General features: G+C 44.1%; 1 protein-coding gene across 3 annotated transcripts in view; it reads right to left on the bottom strand.

Annotated features, from left to right (window-relative positions):
• Positions 1-14,759, bottom strand: part of LOC144823654 (dehydrogenase/reductase SDR family member 4-like) — a 302,940-nt gene that overhangs the window by 205,998 nt on the left and 82,183 nt on the right. The window lies entirely within an intron of this gene.

The raw sequence follows: 14,759 nt of genomic DNA, 5'->3' as shown, positions 1-14,759 counted from the left end.
CGGAGGGTTGAGCATGTCCGTCTGTATAGATTACACAGGCGTAATGTCGTAGAGGCAGAATGTCGATTGGCAGAGGATACGTCTTTTCATATTTTAGATTTTTTAATTCTTCTAGTTCTGGATCAAAGTAGTAGTATACTTTGTCCGTTGTGATTGAATTCACCCATTGTATCCATTCCGGATTCAATGTTGTTGTTGGTAAATTACACGGTGTTGTTAATGCCTCAAAGGCTGATTCTGCTGTTCTGACTGTGATATGTCTACCGTCAGCTATGTCTTTTTCTCTAGCTATTGCGGTTTGAACTGCACGAATGATTTTTTCTGTATTACTGAATTTCTGTTCAGCTTCTGTGTACAAGTGTGATTTGAATGCAATTGGTACCTTTTCTCCTTCATTAGAAGTCAGGTATGTGAATCCGCATCTCCCTGGGATGACTCGAATCACAAGATTGCGTGTGTTATCACGTGTTTCTAATTTTGTTTTAATTAGCATGTCTGTTTGTAAGGATCTCAACATTTCTGTGTGTGTTTGAGTCCAATTGGATCTTTTAAAGTCTGGTTTAATTAGATCATAAAGGGGTTTGACCCTTTCTGCGTAATTTGCAATGTATGTTCTTCGAAAATTTAGGAAACCTAGAATTGACTGTAGGTTTTTTAGTGTTTTAGGAGCTTGGATTACGGCACATTTCTCTAGGAAATTGTCAGCCAAGCTTTTGCCTTCACTTGATAATTCATATCCTAAGAATAGGACCGTCAGATGGGCAATTCTGGACTTTTTAAAGTTGAATTTGTAACCCTCTGCAGCGAACCCAAGTATTATGGTGTTCACCCTTTTCAAGTGAGTCTCCAAGTCATCATCTTGTTAAGTAAATGTCATCGACATAAGATAATGCTTCATCATCATATAGTTGTAGTAATTCTGTTACTCTCGCTGAGAATACCCCCGGGCTGTTCTTGTACCCCTGGGCTAACCGACAGAATTGCTTTTGAGTGCCATTTACTGAGAATGCAGTTAAATATCTGCTCTCTGGTGCTATGTTTTGACAAAAGAATCCATTGGAGATGTCCAAGGTTGTTTTGTATTTTTTGCGCACTATGTTATTCATTAGTGCAGCACTGTGTGAGTTTTGCACTGCAAAGGTTTTGCAACATGTGTTAAGGTGTCGGTAATCCAAAACTAGACGATATGAATTGTCTGGTTTGGAGACCGGAAACAAAGGATTGTTCATTTGTGAGGTGCAAGTTTCAATCACCCCCTGGTATTCTAGCTGATCTAGTATTTCATTTACCTGTTTTTTAGCTTCTTGCTTAATTGGGTACTGCCTTTGTGCAGTAGGTTGTGATTTTAACTGGATTTTGTGAGGAGGAGAATCCTCATCCCATCCTACATGATTTTTATATAAAGCAGGTGCTAAGGCCACTGCCCACTTTCTAGCAAGTGTGTATTTTTTATGAATCGGGATTTGATTCGAGAAGGCAGGCATAATTACTTCTTCGCCATGAGGGCACTCCCTGACAAACTCTGGTGGCCAGTCTTTTTCAGCTAGAAGGATGTCATAACCCTTGGAAAGGTTATCCCAAAATAGTCCCCTTATTTTCCTAGTCTTATCTCCCTCTATACGTAATGTTATCTCGTATATCTTGTGGGGCTTGCTAACTCTGGTGTCTGCAGTTTCCACTTGAAGGTATTCATTCGTGTCCACTGTCTCCAGATGATTCATAAGGACTTTGCGAGCTATGCTCGCCTCTGCTGCGCTGTCTAGCATTGTCTGAGCCCATTCTCCGTTTTTCAGTTGTGTCCTCAGTATTCTCGGCATTTTTAACTACCTTGATACTGGCTACCTTCTTTTTTGGAAATTGTAATTTCTTTTTTAGCTGAGCAGGTTCCTTGTCTTTGGACTTGGCGTGCTCTTCTGATCGTCCTCTTCTTTCCGATTTCTGCGAGGAAGTCTGAAAAGATTGAGAGGGACGTGTATCAATGTCTTGATATCTATCAGGTTTTTTAATATTATCCCTATTTCTAAGGTTATATCTATTCCCAGAGGGGTCACTCTGCGGTGACCTCTGTCTTTGGTTTGGAGATTTCTCTCTTCGCCTAGGAGACCTTCCTCGGGACTGGAATTTCTTTTCTTTAGGATTGGATTGTTTGTTTCCATCCCAGTTCTTTTTTGGTGAATTGTTATTAAAACATATTTTTTCTGGACTTGTAGTCAGTTGCGGTTTTACTGGTATTCCACCTAGACTATCTCTGCCTAGTTCTTCATAGGATTTTTCTATGATTCTGGCAATTTCAGCTGGTTGGTCTGCTATATCTGTCTCTTTTAACCTCTGGCGGATCGCCACGTTTGCTGCTTCACCTTTTATGTTGGCTAATAATATAGCCGAGACCTGCTTGAAGTCTTTTAGTAATTTCATACCAAGAGTTAAAGCAGGTTCTGGACCGTATTCATCTTGAATTTGTTTTAGCACATCTGGTATTACCGAAATGGATGGAACACCGTGCGTTTTTGTGTAGATGGAAGCAAAGACTGTACCCCAAGTGTCACAGTCCTCAATGTGTGGTGCGATTCCCATTGGGAGACATATAGTCAGAATCCTGTGTTTTTCTAATGGGGTGGTGTCAGGAAACACCGCCTCTATTTAGGTGATTTTCTGTGCCAACCAGAATGGTATTTGTTCCCGTTTAGCTGGAACTTTACCTAGGCAGGATTGGATGTTCTGTGGTGTAATTTTATTTGTGTTCCCCTGGTGAGGGGTCAGCTGTGGAAGTTTAATCGCTGGCTGAATTGTTGAAGTCCGCATTACATACTGAACTAATTGTCTATGAATTTTTAGTAGTTGTTTTAGCTGTATTAACAGCTCTGCTGCAGGCATTCTTTCGATGTCTGGATGTGGTGTGTATCCGGCTAAGACCGGCCACGTTGCTCCTGGTCTTCCTAAAGGACCGAGCCTTGTAATGTGATTGTTATGTTTTAGGGCGCCATCAAATAAGAGCAAATGCTCTTGGAATTTGAGTGGTACTTCCACCTCCTCGAAAGGAGTGTACGTTTCAGGAGGTTCCTCTACTTTGTAATAGTGGAAGTACTTTGTTACAGCATTTGCTGCTGGAAAATGTATCCATGAATAGTATACCTCTGTCTGCCGATATTCGTGTGCCTCGATTACGAATATGACTGTGCCACCTCTAGGTGTCAGTCCATTTTCTATAAGTTTTAAGGTTATAGATCTCCTTTTAATGACCGGAATGAGTGTTATATTCGGGTCTGCTGCTTGCATGGTAGCATCAGCATCTGCGAGTTCAGTTGTTAATCTAACTGCCTCTCTTTCATCATCACTCTCGGCCATTTTACAGACAGGATGGTATTATGTTTGTTTGCAGATCAGGTTTCTTTATGGAAACAGAGATTAGATGCACAATATTTTGGGAATGTTTTTATCCTTCAACGTTGACTATACCAAGAACCATACATAGGAGTTCCCTCCTGCGAGGTTTTGGAGGATATTTCCTTTCACCCACTCCAGACGTCTTTGGAGTATAATGGAAAAAGGGGTCTGAGTGAGAAAGCACGACTGAGTTACTCTAAATGTCTTACGTTAGTTTTATCGCCCTTTCCAAACGCGTTGGGCGCCATGTAGTGTAGCTCCTATTTTCCCAATAGGCTCTGCGCATTGGAATAATACCTACAGCAGTAAAGGCCTAGACCAGACGTTAACTAGGTCTACTACTGTCGATACTAGACTTAATTTTTGGGTTTGCCAGCGTAGCTCAGAGTTCGCTAGAAACTTTCTCGAATGTTCAAGGAGGAATTAACTTCCCTGATTTAGACAAGAAGGGATTTAGTTTCTGACAACCATAGAACATGACAACTTTGCTCTCCCCTAATCAAGAGTCAATCTCGAGAGTCGTGTGAGCACAAGGCAATTATTTTACTCAGTCAGTACGTGCATTCTTAGTCTCATCAGATTGTAGAGAAAAGGAAGAGACGGGCGTGTTCAATAAAAAGGTGTTATTTATTGATCAGTCTCTTTTCTCGTACAAGAGAAATGGATCGATATTATTGCAATACTTATAGTTAAGTAAAGTGCATACATTAAAAGCAATAGTATAAAATAATACTGTAAAAACATTGATATGGTTTCTGAGCCATATGATGTTTAAAATGATTAAAATATATTTACATACACATATACATTTGACTAAACGTACTCAACTGGTGTTTCTAAATACGCCTACCCCGTGTACCTGACCTAAGTCTAATGCGTGGGCGGGAATAGAAAGTTACAGTTTAAGTTAAGTTTGTTTTTGCCAAGTGAATAACTAAAGAATTCTCTGTGAGGGGTTATTCAGTTCTGTACCTGGAAGTTAGGATGAATGAGGAATGGTATCTCTTTCTCTGCTCTCGATATTCCAGGCTGCCTGCGAGGGCTGCCCAGAAACGCCGGTGCTGGGTCTCTCGGCTTGAGATAGCAGCGCGTCTCTCAGCGCGTCAGGAAGGCGGGGCTGCTGCCAGCGGGGTCTGCTTCTGCTCTCGGCTTCGGCAAGTATGGCTGCTCCGTCTTGTCACCACGCGTGTGTTTGCATAGGGCAAGATCGGCAATATTTATACCTTAAAGGTGCCGAGATTGACGTAAGGATGGACATAGATACGTCAATAAAGATTTCATACGACTTGCTCGTTAGCACATTCTTTACTAAAGTTCTCCGTGAAATCAAAACAATGGCCGCAGGGTTTTTCCCAGGTTGTCATAGGTTTGATTTGTTATGAGAACGTCGTATGCCTTATCAGGGGCTGGAGGAATGTCGCTTGTCTAATTAGATCTCAAGCGTTATGACCTAATCAGATAACACGTTCCTGTGCCGTAGTGTGACTGCGTCAGATAACGGTATCTGCATCATGGGGGCTGTTCTTGCCTCATGGGCTGACTGTTAGTTAACTTGATAGTTAGTTTAACCAGAATAGGGTCAGGAATAGGGGGATTGATTCAGAACCTATAGGAATACATGACAATATACCTCAGTCACGAGAGCACACATACCTTTAAACTTGACAGCTTGCACGTTCCATTTTCATATAGAAACAGGCGAGCGAAGTACAGAAAGGAGCAAGAGAATTGTAGGAAAAACAAGAGAGGTGCAGAAAGAGTAAGATGTGCAGAAAGAGGCAAGAGAAGTGCAGAAAGATGCAAGAGTAGTGCAGAAAGAGGCAGGATGGGTACAAAAAAAGGGAAGTGGGGTGCAGAAAGAGGCAAGAGAGCTCCAGAAAGAAACAAAGGAAGTGCAGATAGAAGGAACAGATGCAGAAAAAGGCAAGAGGTGTACAGAAAGAGGCAAAAAGGGTACAGAAAGAAGCAAGAGGTACAGAAGGAAACAAAAAAGGGCAGAAAGAAGGAACAAAGGTGCAGAAAAAGCCAAGAGGGGTTCAGAAAGAAATAAAAGAAGTTCAGAAAGAAGCAATACAGGTGCGCAAAGAAGCGAGAGGAGTACAGAAAGAGGGTTGCAGAAAGAGGCACAAGGAGTGCAGAAAGAACCAAGAGAGGTGCAGAAAGAAGCAAGTGAAATGCATTAAGAAGTAAAAGAGATGCAGAAAGGGGGAAGTGGGGTGGTGAAAGAGGTAAGAGGGATACAGAAAGAAACACAAGGGGTGCAGGAAGAAGCAAGAGAGGTGCAGAAAGAAACAAAAGAAGTACAGAAAGAAGGAACAGAGGTGCAGAAAGAGGCAAAAGGGGTGCAAAAAGAACCAAGAGAGGTGCAGAAAGAAGCAAGAGAAGTGCAGAAAGAAGCAACAGAAATGCAGAAAGGGGGGCGTGTAGTGGAGAAAGAGACAAGGGGGATACAGACAGAAACGAGGGGTGCAGAAAGAAGCAAGAGAGGTGCAGAAAGAAACAAAAGAAATGCAGAAATAAGGAACAGAGGTACAGAAAGAGACAAGAGGGTAGCAGAAAGAGGGAAGAGGGGTACAGAAAGAGGCACAAGGTTTGTAGAAAGAAAGGACAGAGGTGCAGAAAGAAGCAAGAGAATGAGAGAAAGAAGAAACAGAGGTGCAAAAAAGGGATGAGCGGTGGAGAAAGAGGCAAGAGAAGTGCAGTAAGACGCAACAAAGGTGCAGAAAGAGGAGTGGAAAAAGAGGCAAGAGGGGTGCAGAAAGAAGCAAGAGAGGTGCAGAAAGAAACAAAAGAAATGCAAAAAGAAGGGACAGAGGTGTAGAAAGAAGCAAGAGAAGTTAGGAAAGAAGCAACAGAGGTGCAGAAAGTGGGATGAGGGGTTGGGAAGAGGCAAGAGAAGTGCAGAAAGAAGCAACAGAGGTACAGAAAGAGGGATGCGGGTGAAGAAAATGGCAAGAGGGGTGTAGAAGAAAGCATGAGAGGTACATAAAGAAACTAAGAAGAAATCCAGAAAGAAGGAACAGAGGTGCAGAAAGCAGCAAGAGGGGAGCAGAAAGAGGGAAGAGTGGTGCAAAAAGAAACACGAGTGGTGCAGAAAGAAGAGAGAAGTGCAGAAAGAAGAAAAAGTAGTGCAGAAAGATGCAACAGAAGTACAGAAAGAGGCAGGAGGGATGCAAAATGAAAGAAGAGGGGTGCAGAAAGAGGCACGAGCTGTGCATAAAGTAGCAAGAGATGTACAAAAAGAAACAAAAGAGGTGCATGAAGAAGAAACAGAGGTGCAGAAAGAGGCAACAGGGGTGAAGAAAGAGGGAAGGTGATGGATAAAGAGGCAAGGGGTTCAGAAAGAAGCAAGAGAGGTATAAAAAGAAATCAAAGAAGTGCAGAAAGAAGCAATAGAGGTGCAGAAAGAGACAAGAGGGGAGCAGCAAGATGGAAGAAGGGTGCAGAAAGAGGCACAAAGGTTGCAGAAAGAAGGGACAGAGGTGCAAAAAGAAGCAAGAGAAGTTCAGAAAGAAGCAACAGAGGTGTTGAGAGAGGGATGGGGTGAAGAAAGAGGCAAGAGAACTGCAAAAAGAAGCAACAGAGATGCAAAAATGGGTAACATGGGTGGAGAAAGTGGCAAGAGAGGTGCAAAAAGAAACAAAAGAAGACCATAAAGAAAGAACAGAGGTGCAGAAAGAGGCAAGAGGAGTGCAGAAAAAGGAACAGAGGTGCAGAAAGAGGAATCAGGGGTGAAGAAAGAGGTAAGCGGGGTAGTGAAAGACTCAAGGGGTGCAGAAAGAATTAATAAGAGCTGCAGGAAGAGACAAAAAAGTGCAGAAAGAAAGAACAGAGGTGCAGAAAGAGGCAAGAGGGGTACAGAAAGAGGCGCAAAAGGGGTGTAGAAAGAAGTGAGAGGTGCAGAAAGAAACAAAAGAAGACCAGAAAGAAAGAACAGAGGTGCAGAAAGAGGCAAGAGGGGTACAGAAAAAAGGAACAGAGGTGCAGAAAGAGGCAAGAGGGGTACAGAAGGAGGGAAAAGGGGCGCAGAAAGAGGCAAAAGGAATGCAGAAAGAAGTGGAAGGTGCAGAAAGAAAAAAGAACGAAAGAAAGAACACTGTTGCAGAAAGAGGGGTGCAGAAAGAAGCAACAGAGGAGCAGAAAGAAGCAACAGAGGTGCAGAAAGAGGAAAGATGGGTGGAAAAAGAGATAAGAGAGGTGCAGAAAGAAGCAACAGAGGTGCAGAAAGAGGAAAGAGGTTAGAGAGAAAGGCAAGAGGAGTGCAGAAAGAAGCAAGTGAGGTGCAGAAAGTAACAAAAGAAGTGCTGAAAGAAGGAACAGAGGTTAAGAAATAGGCAAGGGGAGTGCTGAAAGAGAAGAGGGGTGCAGAAAGAGGTACAGGGGCTGCGGAAAGAAGCAAGAGAGGTACAAAAAGATGCAAGATAAGTGCAGAAAGAAGCAACAGAGATGCAGAAAGAGGGAAGAGGGATAGAGAAAGAGGTAAGAGAAGTGCAGAAAGAAGCAACAGACATGCAGAAAGGGTTAGAGGGGTGAAGGGGTGGAGGGGTGGAGAAAGATGAAAATGAGGTACAGAAAGAAAAAAGGAGTGCAGAAAGAAGGAACAGAGGTGCAGAAAGAGGTAGGAGGGGTACAGAAAGAGGGAAGAGGGGTGCAGAAAGAGGCAAGAGAGGTGCAGAGTCGAGAGGGGTACACAAAGAAGCAAGTGAGGTACAGAAAGAGGCAACAGAGGTGCAGAAAGAGGCAAAAAGGTGCGGAAAGTAAAAAAGATATGGAGAAAGAGGCAAGAGAAGTGCAGAAAAAGAAAGAAGGGTGCACAAAGAAGCAACAGAAAAGCAGAAAGAGGCAAGAGAGGCGCAGAAAGAAACAAGAGTGGCTTGCACACCATTAGTACCAATGTAACACCCACATTTAGCAAAAAGTAACAGGTGACCATTCTAGGTTTACAAAGGACCTTCCACCGCGCCGTAACACTTTTTGCTGCATTTTTGGTAACGTTTGAGCCGTTTGAGCTAGAAACTTGGCTTTTTTTGTTCAAATCTGCAGAGTATACAGGAGGTGATGGGTTATGTGGCTAATGCGGAAAATGTATAATTTTGTTTAAGTCGGTGCAGCCAAACAGTCGCATAATTCCAGTGGCTCTGCTCATATCTCTGACTAGGTCCAGAAGTGCTCCTTATTGATTCCTTCTGTTTTTTGTCTCATTGAGTCGATAGTTTAGCTTCTATGGAAACAAGGAAGACTAAACCTGAGGTTACCACTCCACAACACAGACTACCATCCCACATAATTACTTTCCATAACACATAATCCCACTCCACATAATTCCTATACACTAAATACCACATACTTTCTATCCATTTAATTTCACTGCACAACATACCACATAATTCCACTACACACAACATACATCCACTGCACTCCAAACAACATTAGTAAAAACTTTTAGATTTACAACGCCGTTAGCTCTAACACTTGCAAATACAAGATCTATTGAATTACAAATGCTTCTTTAACTGGTAGTCACGTTTGCAGAGTGGTGGAGAAAGGGGGCTGGGCCTCCAACCACCGCTCAGGAATAATAGCGTGTAGGACTTACAGGAGGTACCAGGAGGGCTTCTTGGCCCCCAAATTCCCTCAGGAGTAAAGTGGACTTCATCCCCCAACCAGTACTGTGCCAGGAGGCACATTTGCAGAGTGGTGGAGAAAGGGGGGAGTGACCTCCGAAGACCTCTTAGCAATCCCACTGTGTGGAACTTAGTGGAAGTAAAAGGAGGGGTAGTTGGCCCCAAGGACAACCGTGGGGGCCAACTACCCCTCCTATTACCTCCAGTAAGTCCCACACAGCAGAATTACTAAGTTCTCATAGCAGGCCATGCCCCTATCCCCACCACTCTGCAAATGCACTCCCTGGCATGCTTTTGGATGGAGATTAAAGTCCACTTCACTGCTGGGGGTCCCTAGGAGCAAACTAGCATACCTGATACCTCCAGTATGCCTCAGATAGTGGGATTGCTAATAGGTGGGCACAGGCCATGCCCACTTTGTCCACCACTCCTGGCACGCTCTTGGTTGGGAAAGGATGTCCCCTTGCCTCCGGAGGGTCCCTGGGGGCAAACTAGCCAACCAGGTCCCTCCAGTGAGCCTCACGCAGCTGGATTGTTCAGAAATGTCTGCGGCCATGCCCCCTTTTTACACCACTCTGTAAACTTGTCTCCTGGTGCACTGCTGCTCAGGGGATGAAGTCCACTTCAGTCCTGAAGTCCTCAGGACACAAGAGGACCTCATCGCCCCACCAGCAGTATGTCAAGAGGAGCGTTTGCAGGGTGGATAAAAAGGGGCGTGGCCTAGGACCACCTCTCAGCATTCCCACTGAGTGGAGCGTACTGGAGTTACCTGGTGGGCTTGTTGGCCCCCAGAGACCCTCAGGATTCAAGGGTCCTAATCCCCCAACATAGAATGAGCCAGGAGGCGCGTTTGCACAGTGGTGCAGGGAGGGGGCGGCACCTCCGGCGAGATGCCAGCTTTTTTTTTGTTAGAAGGGGGGCTGTGTGGCCTCCCCCTTCTCTTAATATTTTTTGGGCCCTGGGGACCCCATCTCGAGCCTAGCCAGCCTTTCCTTTTTTTTGCTTATTTTGGAGGGGGACCGAGCAGCCCACTTCCTGATACCTTTACGCCCCAGGGCAATTCCACGTTCATAAAAAAAATAGATAATTAAATATTCGGGAGGAGGGCAGTGTGCCCCCCTTTGGAACCCCATCCCCAGGGGCCTGGGCAGCCTTGATTTTTTATTTTTTTATTTTGGAGGGGGCCGCGTGCCCCCCCCCTATGATGCCAATTATGGCTCAGGGAAGGCTATCCCCTGGGGCCTAGCCAGTCTTCCTGAAGCCAATTATGGCCTGGCCTTACGTTGGGCACCGTGGGGGAGCCCCAATGCCCACGCGGTCCCATCCGGCTCCCTGTCTCATGTGGGAGCCGGTATTGCTTTTGGCCAAGGGTAGCTGCTGACAGGAAGCTTCCCTTGTCCAAAAGCAATCTGCTTCCTTTCATGGAAGCAAGAGCAGGTTTTCTGCTCTAGCTTCCATGAAGTGAGGCATAGTTTGCAAAAACAGGGCTGGAGCACCCCGGGACATTGCTGGAGCCGGCCCTGGGGGTTGGCGGTCCCCAGGGCTATAGAGGTCTACGGGGGGCACACGGCCCCCCTCCCATCAGTAATAATGCCCCAGGGAGGTGGTGGTCACGGGGCTGGGAGTCCACAACAAACCCCCACATTATCTTAATTAGTGCCCTAGGGAGGTGGTGATCCCCAGGGCAGTGTGTGTGGGGGGGGGGGGGCAAGAGCCCTCCACCCTTACCTGTTTTATTATTGAAGGTCCGGGGTGGTGGCGACCACCGGGGTAGCATGGGGGGGCAGGAGCCCCAATGCATAATTGACACAAGCCCTGGGGGGTGGTGGCCACCATGGCTGTGGGGGGAAATGTGCCCCTCCATGCATAATTTAAGAAAGCCGCAAGTAGATGGTGGTCCCCGAGGCTGCTGCGGGGGGGCCATGTGGAAAGCGAAGCGCATAACCTGCACCTAATTGTTTTTTATTTGTTGGGCCGGATTTGCGCACCCAGCATGAATTCTCCTGAAAATATTTTTTAACCCCTTCGACGCTTATGATGAGCTGAGCTCGTCATGAGTTACGCCTCTCGTACGCTCATGACGAGCTCAGCTCGTCATGAACCGCGGGTTTTAGAAAAACGCAGCGCACAGCGTGAAAACCGCTAGCGCGCATGCGGTTAAAAATGCTTTTTTGGGACAAGGGGGTCCCTGTGGGACCACCTGAGCAGGCCTAGGGTGTTTCTACCCTGCCCCCTTTTCTTGTTTTTTTTATTTTTACTGTTTTCTTGTGACCTGGTTTTACTGAGTCACAAGTTGGCTGCCAACACTTCCTGGTTTGGACTGTTGGACTGTTGACATCCAATCAAAATTAAGCTTGTGCTCAGGAGGGTTAGCAAACCCTCCTTCGCCACCAGATATTGTTGGTTCCTTTTTTTTTAAGTCCTCAGGAACTACTGAACGAATTTACACCATTTAAGAAAAAGGTCACTTTCTGAACCAAGAGCTACCTTTTTGCCAAATTTGGTGTAATTCCGTTCAGCAGTTCAGGCTGTAGCTTTGTCTAAAGTTCCTATGGAAATGAACATGGAGAAAATATGTTTTGGGCCCCCTTTTTTTCTCGGCTCCCGCTTGACGAATCACCCCAAAACTTTTAAGACAGGAGTGGACGTGAGTGAACCATTCGTTTTTAAAATTTCATGAAGATTCGTCTAACGGCGCCAAAGATATTGACAAAAGAAAAAATGCTTTTTGAATAGAAACAAGGTCCTAACTATAACTACCTCCCGGATCTCCCAGCTTCAAAACAAAAGTCCAGCACTCGTGGGGGGTACGTTAACCAATACTTTATTGGCCTGGAAGAACTGCTTTTGTCAATGTCGGCCAGAGCGCCGTGTTTGCTCTCATATATACATCAGTTTCTATTGCATTTGTATACACAACATAAAGGACGGACTTCTAAATGGTATCATTTAGCTTGCGCAATATGTGCGCCATTTCTAAACATTGGCCGACATTGACAAAGGCAGTTTTGGAAAAACGTGTCTGAGCGTTCCTCCGGACCAATAACGTATTGGTTAACGTACCCCCTGTGAGTGCTGGACTTTTGTTTTGAAGCTGGCATACATATAGATATATTTTTCTAATAGGGCCTATTAAAATGTGAACCTGCACAAATCTATGATTAATGTGCCTGTTCACCCAACCTCCCCTTAATAACTGGGCCATTTATTTATTTTTTACAAGAAGGTTTTGGGACTCTGGGACAGTCCCTCAAGACCTGGGACTGTCCGGGCAAATCCGGAACATCTGGTCACCCTAGTGTAATGTCACCAGGAACTAGCTAGGCTGTGAAGACTATATGCAGACAAGTATATCGATGATTTAACTTCCAGGGTGGGGTCAAGGACAGGAAATAAGGGGCACAAGGGACGCAGAGGAAAGAAAGGAAAGTAAGCCACATGTATATCTAGGCAAGGCAACAAGAAATAAAGAGTGCATTAACAACCCCTGCCTGTCTCATGATGTAATCATTACTGCACATCTGTCGATTCGGCACCGAGCTTGACAGGGGACAAAACCATGAGCTGTAACACAGGCTTGAGATGCCGCAGACTAGTGATGTAATATAAGTTTATGCCAATCTGCCTGCTTCAGGTGAGAGACTACCGATTTCGGGGCTAGTCTTCTGACTCCTGATATCTGCATTGCAGAAACCTGATTTGAAGTTTTGTAAAGCTGCCAAAGATAAATGTTGATGCCTGTCACGCATGCTTCAATCTCCCCTCCAAGAATGACCTCTGACATCAAAGGTTAACTGTTTCTTCTAAATTCTTGGAGGGGGAAATTAGAGCATGTGACAGGCCTTAGCATTTTATATATTTTTGGCAGTTTTACATAGCACAAAACAAAAAAGAGAGTTTAGAACTCTGTTAGTACTATGTTATTAAACTGCCAAAAGTTAAAAGTCTGTCACCATACATACCAACAGACCCGAATCAGGCCGATTGCCTCTGCTTCAATATAAGTCAGTGGGGAAAATACATTCTCCTAATTATTTTTCTTAAATCTCCCACTTGCCTGCTGTAAAATGTTGGCATTTATGATAGTGCAACAAAAGTTAGAGGGGTGAGAAATTGTGATGCATAGTACCTCAGTAAAGGCTTTCAGTGCTACACATAATTTAAATGCAGCTTATCCCCGAGGAAATGCTTACATCTGAATTCCAAAACAGCAAATAAGCACAGCACAGGTTTCGGTGGAACATTTTGATCAGCAGCATACGTTTGAGGTGCTTCCTACATTTGAGGTGCTGCACAAATTTCTTCAGCAGCTAAATCCTGAAGTAGAAAAAGGAATGAAGTGTGCAATATGTTTTAGAAGCAGCATAGGTTTGATTTTCTTTAGTGGAAGGGTGAAAGATTAAGGTACAGCCAGGACACAAGTCCTAAAAAAAGAAGTAGGGGGACTCACTAAGTTAGGCAGTATGCAAGTGACAACATGACGCGTGCCATCAAAGCACAAGACGTCACGATGCAGCATAGGTTTGATTTACATTAGTGGAAGGGTGAAAGATTGAGGTACAACCAGGGCACATGTCCTAAAAAAAGAAGTGGGGGGACTGACCAAGTTAGGCAGTATGCAAGTGACATCATGACAAGTGCCATCAAAGCACATGAAGTCACGAAGTATTACATTCAATGTGGCATCACAGGAACTGACCTCAATGGAAGTGACATCACAAGAAGTGACATCAGATACTAAGATCTCAGACACGTTTATCAGGTGCATCATGAGTACATTTAAGTGCATTATGCTACTCAACAAATGAGACTTTGAGTTGAAGTTCTGACAAAAAAGTGGCACAATCCTGACGCAAAATCTGGGCCTCAACAGATAATTTTTTTAAAAGCCTGTCACAAAGACATTGGCAACAAGGAAAAGCATGGTAGCAGAAGTTCAGTTTAATTAGTTGTGTAGTTCCAAATTTGAATCAAAGTACTATAGATACTATAAATCACCTAATCTCCCCGTGCCTTAATGTGTAATGTAAATACGGTGCTCATGTAAAGTGCTCCAATACCGTCGGGTCGAGTTAGCGCTATATAAAATATGCACAAAAAAAAAAAGTCAATTTGTCTCCTTCAAAATATAATCACCCACTGTTCTCGGGGGAGGGGGGGCACATTTGGGTATTGTGGAACCTCTATTTTCTTGCTACCTACTTCGGGCTTGTTATTCATGATATTGCAACACACATGGTATGCATCTTATACAAAGTTGTGAGCATAAATGTACCACTTAATTATGCAATAGTCCTCGGATGTGTTTGTTATAACATGTGCCAAATGAAAATGCAATAAAATATGTTTTAAAAAGGTTGTCTCTTGCAAAGCATATCATGTAGCATGCAGATCACAGATTTTAATTTCATGCAGATAGGTAAGTGGATTGCTGCTTTAAACACAGAGATCCTTTTGTTACTTGCAGTTTATGAATTGTAATCCTTGTAGTAGACCACTGTGAGCTATGAAGGGTATTTGACTCGTACACCTTGTATCCCTGACTGTCTCATGTAACACATCTTGTACATTGATTTACACAATTACATGATTTATTTGGAATGGATAAAGTGTATGTTGTGTAAAGCGCTCCAACAATCTGCATTGGGATAAGTAGCGCTATAAAAGAAATAGAATTGTGCTATTTAAATTGCTATTTGTCTAAATACTGTGACAGACCAACCCGTCTGACATTCTTACAGTGCATGCACT

Source organism: Lissotriton helveticus, chromosome 1_1, assembly GCF_964261635.1.
Source record: "Lissotriton helveticus chromosome 1_1, aLisHel1.1, whole genome shotgun sequence".
Taxonomy (NCBI): domain Eukaryota; kingdom Metazoa; phylum Chordata; class Amphibia; order Caudata; family Salamandridae; genus Lissotriton; species Lissotriton helveticus.
The sequence above is the reverse complement of the archived record's forward strand: the minus strand, read 5'-3'. Positions and strand labels throughout refer to the sequence as shown.